We start from the raw sequence: 7513 nt of genomic DNA, 5'->3' as shown, positions 1-7513 counted from the left end.
TATTAAAGCTTTATTAAAATTTTTATTACATATCGTGTCATTAAAAGATATATGAAACACACTGGCCCTCATTTACGAAACAAACATACAACATAAAACAGGCGTAGGACTAAGGCTGGGTATCATTTGGGTTTTATCCAATACTGGTGCTAAATTTAAGCAATAAGCCCCGGGAGGTTACAGGTTACGCTGACACCTGTAACAGCTGAGGGGCGTTGTTAGGCGCTATCACGTGGACAGTCAGTCGCAATCGATTATTTAATAATGTGACAATAATTTGAATTATTTAATAATGTGACTATTTTTTCCATGAACTGTAAAAGAAAACACGTTTTTTCCAGCTGTATTCTCCATAAAGAGTAAAGTAAATTATGTACTTATTTCCGGAATTGACGTCACTTCCTGGACTCGTCTGACCTAGCGCAGAGCCATAGAGAGAAAGAGTTGCGAAAGTCCCATTGGACTCCGTTGTACGCTTTTTGCCGCCTACTTCCGGGGTATGCAGCCTCGCGTAGTTCCAAAAAGCCATTCTATGGCGTTGGACATCATTCACTTCCATTGCTGACTGTCGAGTAACTTCTGAGGTAAGTTGATTAAATAGCTACCTGTTTTGAATTGTCAACTGTCTATATTGTATCATAGGCCCTTTATGATGCATATACTGATCTTTTGTTGTATGTACACAGCGTAATTATATATATATATATATATATTTTTATCTTGGTAGACGACCGATTGCCTGCTAGTTTGTTAGCTTGACTTGCCTTCTGTGAAGGTAGCGTTATATCAGGGGTAAATTGATTAAATAGCTACCTGTTTTGAATTGTCAACTGTCTATATATTTTATCAGAGGCCCTTTATGATGCATATACTGATCTTTATTTGTATGTACACAGCGTAATTATATATATATTTTTATCTTGGTAGGCGACCGATTGCCTGCTAGTTTGTTAGCTTGACTTGCCTTCTGTGAAGGTAACGTTATATCAGGGGTAAATTGATTAAATAGCTACCTGTTTTGAATTGTCAACTGTCTATATTTTATCAGAGGCCCTTTATGATGCATATACTGATCTTTATTTGTATATACACAGCGTAATTATATATATGTTTTATCTTGGTAGACCACCGATTGCCTGCTAGTTTGTTAGCTTGACTTCGCCCTCTGTAAAAGGTAGCGTTAGCGATTATATCAAGTAAATTCATTAAATAGCTACCTCTTTTGAATTGTCAACTCTGTATATTATATAAATAGGCCCTTTATGGTGCATATGCTTATATTTATTTGTATGTGCACAGTGCAATTTATATATATTTTCTTAACTTGGTAGACAACCCGATTTTCAGTCATTGCCTGCTACTTAGTTATCTCGATTTTGCGAGCTGTGAAGAAGGTATCGCTACACCAAAAATTACGAAGTTCAGTAGTGAATCTCTGACATATTTTATTTGGTAAATTATTGATGTTAGATTACTAGGATCATTAAGGTTGATTAAGGACGTTTTTTTTTTTAGGTTGTATCTGCTGAACCTGGCGGTGTTAGCTAGTCAGCTGAGTACTGTGTATCTGATGCTAGTAGAAATAAGGTTTGTTTAATTACACCCTTGAAAGGGCTGTTGGATTGCATGTAAGAATACAAATTATTTTACACAAAAAATTATCATAAGCCATAATGAGCTTTAAAATGTTTATTACTCAGACAGTAGTGTGACTAATTTGTTTCTGTTGCTGGTCCCGGTCATTTGCAGGTTTTTGCGGCTGACCATTGTCATCCATATTTTCATGCGATCTTTGTCCTTGGGGAAGCCATACATGCGGTAACCCTTCTCGGACCGATTGGTGCATCCAAATGCTGCACAGCCAACCATGGTATGACCACTGATTTACAAAATGATAGTTGTAACCAATGACACCATTGAACATCACAGAGAGCGGGTGACAACTTTTCCTCAACCACCTGCCCTCTGACTTTTGAGAATAGGTCAGAGGTCAGAGTTCATAACCAAACAAGGATCCTCCCTCCCTCTCTCTCCTCAACCACTTTTGAATTTGCTCAGGGCTATTATAAGTGTGGTAAAGTATAGTATATTTAAAGCGTTATAATATGTTGTGAATGGTTTGCCCTATATATAGTGTTACCTGCTGTGTCCATTGTTGAATCTATTATCGCCCTATTTCGCTTTATCTGCTTTTTAGTGTCCAGGACACAGATGAAGATGTTAGTATGCGTTGTCGAGAGGAACTGCCCTACAGTGACTGGCCATAGTGAATAGTGGAACTCCACAGGTGTGAGTCTGATGTATGCAAGAGAAAGTAATTTCTAGGCAGTCCTGAGTGAACTGGCTTGTTAGAATATATTTGTGCCCCTGTCTCAACAGAACTTGCTGGACCACCAGTATCGTTGTTGTGGCCACTGTACGTATGTTTGTTGATATTATTCATGCTTGTTCCTTGTTCATGCTTGTTCACTTTTTTTTTTGTTCCACACTGTTCATTTTTATCTTATGCCAGGTACCTTTATTATGAATGTTGTCCTTCCTTTCAGCCCTGATGCATTCTGAAGCCTGATGTATGTGGAGGATTTTTTTTTTATGTATTAATCACTTATAATATTCCTCCCTGTTCCTTCACTTTGTTCTTGTTTTTCCAGTTAGATACACACATTTACACACACATACACATCTTGTTGTCTCACTCAGTATTTTTATTAAACAATATTTGATTCATTTATCAAGCTTAATGAGTTGTTATTCTTTAATATATTTGATTCTTTGTGCATGGCTTAGTATTAAAATTATCATGGTTGTGTGGTCAACTCCTGCCTCATCAGAAGAAGTGGGTGTAAATGCTGAATGGACTGTTCTTTCTCAAAAAAGTACAACGGAGTCCAATGGGAGTGTAAGCCTGTCACTGTTCTCTATCACTCTCTCTGCAGCTAACCTTACTCTTACTCTGTGCATTAACCCAGAGCCGTGAGAAAAAATCTTAATAGCTCTGCACTTACCTATAGACCCAAACATATAAGCATAATGCTTTTGATAATATGTGAATGGCTTAATCTTAAAAAATATGTTTTAGTCTTAACATGATCATGTTTCACGTTGTGGTCTGGGGGTGACCACTTATCAGAAGTGAGCTAGCTGCTAGGCAAATGCTGAATGGACCACGGCAGACGCTAGCACGAAGGTAAGCTAATGGCTGAATCGGAATTTATAAGCAAAATCACGGTAATCAATAATACAGCCCAGTTGCGATAAAATAAAAATCATGAGACATCTGTCATCACATGAATGATATGGAAAAGAAAACTTAAGTTAGAGCCGTTCTAGCCTGTACTTCTGTCCATGCGAACATGAACATAAGCTTTTCCCTCCAAAAATGTAAAACGTATCTAAGTAATATACAGCTTTTTCGTTGTCACCCTGCCTCTCAAAATGCAAAACTGACATTAACAAATATGTAATCATGCAATAACAGCTGAAAAAGTAGTAGGGTGTATGTTTATATATATATACCGCTAAATAACGCAATCGCTGCTGTCTGTCCCATAGAAGAACATGACAGCCAGCGTATGTTTTGGAACTATAGCGGTTTACACGAACCACGTGACTGCACTGGCGGTGACATCAAAGAGTGTCGCAACTCTTTCTCTCTATGGCTCTGACCTAGCGTTCATGGGCTTCGGAAAAACCTTTCTACGAGTGAAAACATCATCATTCTGCGTCATTCACGTCACTTAATGTGTGAGTCAGAGGTCGGAAACGGGCTAGATTTTGCTAACAGAGTTGCCCAGTTAGGGGCTCGTCATCACTTTTGTCGTCACGTTGTAGTTCGTTTGTAGTCCATGTGGCCTTTCATGTCCAACAGTTTTAATGTGAACTTGGGATTTTGCCCTTTTTATCACTTGAAAGCTGCATATTTTTCTTTCACGAGCATCTTACACTATATTTTAAGCAAATACAGTTGTTTGTTTAGGATTAGTGAGTGTATGTTTTAACCTTTGTTGTGGCATCTGTGTTTGTCACACATTCCGATGGCAAAGCTGAACACTTGCTGTCGGAAAAACAAAGTAGCCATGGGGGCGGTCCTTGTCATTCCGAGGTGCTCTGAATGCACCATTTGGCTGGTCTAATGGGTCTGAGGTCTCTCAATGACTTAACCCCTACTGAACGAGTGGCAGACAGAGTGTGATGTCACATATGAATAGCCCAGGCTACTTTGGACTGTCTTTAGACTTTGAATAAGCAAACGACAATTCCAACTGCAAGGTCCTAAATTGAAACGAGCGATAATGGTCCCGATTAAAAGAGCGTCTCAGAATGCCACACATGCAAAGCATAACCAGCGACAAACAGCGAGTGGCAGACAGAGTGTGATGTCACTTATAGGCCACCAGAGACTGTTTTTGAGTCACACCGTTGCAAATTTCATATGATGCATCATTCCACAAAATTGTTTGTTTTCTCTATCATCAAGTTATTCAATATAGGCTAAGCATATAGCCTTGACTCAAAACAGCTGTTAGGATTATGTCATTTTGATTTGTAAAAAATGTCACATGTAGCCATGCTTAAATTCTGCTCACTTCACATTTATTATATTATTATATTATCTGTAGGCCTATTCATTATTGAATGCTTACCTGGAATTATGTTTTTCCATATTCTATTTTCAAAGCAGGCCTGCAGGCATGTAATTGTGCTACAGGAATAGCATGTTTGAACGGGCACTGCACTAGTTTCTTTTAATAATCAACGAACACCACCACTAACCATTCGGTGAGTTGCACAGTTTTGAAAATGGACGATGGACACCTTAAGAGGCAATTTTTCGGGGGAGAGGGGGCTGAATTGAATAGTCTTGAATAGTTTGTATGGTGTTTGTTAAAAGTGTAAAAGTTCAGTGTAAGGGTAGGGGCTATTTCTGAGCGTTCAACAGAGTGACTGCTTGGGGGAAGAAGCTGTTGTAGTTAGGGCCTAAGCACGACGGCCGGGACGGCCTTGCACACCAAGAGGTGCGAAGCCCTATTGTTTTTGTAAGGATTATTATTATTATTATTATTTTCTTTTTTTGGGACTTTACTTTGCCTTTTTTCAGGTGGTTCCCATGGTCGAAAACTCATGAAATTTGGTACACACAGGGATAAAGGCTTGACTTTGGGCGTCCCTTATGTCACTGTGACTTGTGGTTGATTGAGATTTTGTGCTTTTTGGACATGATCATTTTTTACGCACTTCTCATTAAATGTTTTTCTGCATTAAAACACATCAAATAAGCCTTGGAGACAGTAATTTTCGTTGATCAACCACTACAGAGCTTGGCCTGGTATATGCTATAACCCCAAATCGCAAATAGTGGATTAGCTAAGGGCAGGTAACTAAACGCTTCCCAAATAGCATTTTTTACAGAAGACTAAAGAACACTTACTAACTGTCCCCTACCAGCATCGCAGTCACGTTATCCAGAGAAATTCTTTGGTCACCTCTATTAACGATTTACGGCTCCCACTGACTTCCATTCAACACATGTAAACAATTAGGGAGCCGTAATTCGTTAAAAGAGATGACCAAAGAATTTCTCCGAATGGCGTGACTGCGGTAAGTGTTCTTAACAGTCTTCAGTAATAAACACTGCGTACGCTATAGGTTGTTGTTGCTTCGTTTTATGTGTAGAGACCCCAAGCAAGCTACTGACGAGGTTTGGTGCTGTTTTGAACAACATTACTGGTTAAAAAATATATATTTGGGAAGCATAGGCGGAGTTTGACATTCGAGCCAGGGGGGGCAGACAAAAAAAAATAAATTGTAGCTGGGCAGTTCCAGCGAATGGATTATGGATTATGGATGTGACAATTGGACTCATATTGGTAAACAAAATGCCTTAGAGTGGGGGCAAAATCAGTGAATTAATTTCCATAACATTTAATGCATTTTAATTGATTAATTTCATATAATCAATTTCATCTTAAGAATACAAGGCATTTTATCACCGTTATGGATGTGACATGAAATGGACACTTTTGTGAGAGATTACAGGTTTTCTACAAACTCTGTGAATTTTAAAGGAAACTGCCGAAACTATGATATATGTACCATGAAGGAGACTTGAATGAACACAAAAACTGTGTTTTTGAAACTATGCGTCATTTTCTTAATGCATTATGTAGGAAAAACTGGCGTTATGGATGTGACATGTCTGAACCAGTCCTCGACAAACTACATAAAACACATAAAGGAGTACCATCACACTGGTGTGACGGGAATGTTGAGAAATGAACGTTCTAAAGAATATCTGGGTTCATTGAATTCAACATAGAATTTTAGAACCTTCAATTGTTGCGGAACTTAGAACGTTCAAAAACCTACACCTTTAAGGGTTAAGTAGTGAATTTTGATATGAAACAATTGAAATGGTAATCATGAAAAACTAGCGATGAAATTATTGCTTCCTCAGTACCCACTAAGATCCACAGGAAGAATCAGGACAACAAGTCATTTAAAATATAAAAAAGAAATGTATTTTTTTCTTTTACGTCATCAATTTTGGTCAGTGATTCCCGGCAGTGTTGCGCGGTCTACCCGAAATTAAGCGGTCACCCGCGGTTATAAGTCATAAACAAAATATTTTAATGATATTCGGGTCATTTGCGGGCGGGTCAGTTAAAATTAATTAAATATATATTTTCTACAAATAGGCCTACTTAAAATATCACGAGAAGGATAGCTAGCATCAATACAGTAAAGTCGACAGTGAAGAAGCTGAAGACGCGAGGTAAAATAATAAAGACACCCCTTCAGGAAAAGCGATATAGGCTATGGGAAATATTGGGAAAAGTTCTTAAAGAAGATGACAGTAGTACAAGTTTCTTGTACTATGGTATGGTCTATGTAGGCCTACTTCTTGCAAAGCCATTTAAGTATGACAGCCAAAACAGGCAGCCTACAGGAATAAATGTTATGGCACAGACTACCATATCTACCGGTATAGGTTCGCGCATGCATCCGAGTTGCGGTCGGGTTGATTAAAATATCGGGCGACCGCGGGCCGCTTGTGACCAAACCCGCGCAACACTGATTCCTGGGTTACTGAAACACCAGGGAACATGAAACTTGGTGGCCACTCCCCTAAATAACTAGCCCTACCTGAACCGTTGCACCCAAGATGACAAAATATTAGTTAGTTAGTTAGTTTATTTGTCCTTACACAGGAAATTTGTTTTCACATACCATACAATACAAGCCTCACAGACATGAAATACATAGATACACACAGTTACGGTTCTTCACCCACCACCCTGTTACCACAAACCCCACCCACATAGATGTTAACAGCACATATACAGCACATATATCACAACAGCACATATACAGCACATATACATCACATTACACCGATACAACAGGAAAACCATCACCAGTTGGCATTACAGAGGAATGAGGGCGGCACAGTGATCCATCACTGCTGTGTGTTGTTCAGTGCTGCTATTGCAGAGGGCACAAAGCTCTTCCCAAA

At 38.9% G+C, this 7513-nt stretch overlaps 2 long non-coding RNA genes across 2 annotated transcripts; both read left to right on the top strand.

The window, feature by feature from the left end:
* The first annotated feature begins 459 nt into the window (after positions 1 to 459).
* LOC125308474 lies at positions 460 to 2218 on the top strand. The gene is made up of 3 exons (XR_007195885.1): positions 460 to 584; positions 1516 to 1870; positions 2198 to 2218. It is a non-coding gene; the product is annotated as an uncharacterized LOC125308474 (long non-coding RNA).
* Positions 2219 to 2317: 99 nt separating this feature from the next.
* Positions 2318 to 2729, top strand: LOC125308475. Its single transcript, XR_007195886.1, has 2 exons — positions 2318 to 2416; positions 2547 to 2729. It is a non-coding gene; the product is annotated as an uncharacterized LOC125308475 (long non-coding RNA).
* Positions 2730 to 7513: the final 4784 nt, after the last annotated feature.

Source organism: Alosa alosa, chromosome 15 (assembly GCF_017589495.1).
Source record: "Alosa alosa isolate M-15738 ecotype Scorff River chromosome 15, AALO_Geno_1.1, whole genome shotgun sequence".
Taxonomy (NCBI): domain Eukaryota; kingdom Metazoa; phylum Chordata; class Actinopteri; order Clupeiformes; family Clupeidae; genus Alosa; species Alosa alosa.
Note: the sequence above shows the minus strand (reverse complement) of the source record. Positions and strands in the feature narration are given on the sequence as shown.